This window comes from Orycteropus afer, unplaced genomic scaffold (assembly GCF_000298275.1).
Source record: "Orycteropus afer afer isolate SDZICR_OR568_19922 unplaced genomic scaffold, OryAfe1.0 scaffold00439, whole genome shotgun sequence".
NCBI classification, from domain to species: domain Eukaryota; kingdom Metazoa; phylum Chordata; class Mammalia; order Tubulidentata; family Orycteropodidae; genus Orycteropus; species Orycteropus afer.
Window position 1 is genome coordinate 1,138,521 of NW_006922026.1, and position 633 is coordinate 1,139,153.

Below are 633 nucleotides of genomic sequence, written 5' to 3' on the forward strand. Positions count from 1 at the left end.
TATATATATATATATATGGATCTATTTATACTTACATAGATAGGCATCCCTTATTTTATTGTGCTTCATTGATTTGCTCTCTTCAGGTATCACAGCTTTTCCAACAGCATATATTCACTTCCTATTTCTGTGTCATGTTTTGATATTTTTCACAATATTTCAAATTTCTTCATAATTCTATTGCACATGTAACATACCACAAAACAATATAAATCTAATTTTATATGCATGGGGAAACCAAAATAATTGTGTGACCGGCTTTATTGTGATTTATCCTTTATTGAGGTGGTCTTCAACTGAACCCACAATATCTTCAAGGTATGCCTATATATATACAGTTTAAAAATTCTAAGTATAATGTACATTCCAACCAACTTAAGGAGTAAAACTTTAACAATTCTGAAGAACCTTCAATATCTCTCCTATATAATATTTCCTGCTCCCTCATCAGGAATAATAATACCATACCTTTTATTTTGGTTTATTTTCCCATACTTCAGTTCATATTATCATTTAACTCTACAAATTATATTGTTTAATTTTGCCTATTTTTTGACTTACATAAAGCCTATCTTTTGCTGCATCTTATTTGTTTTACCATTTTTTGTTGTTATCCAGTATTAATTTTTTTTA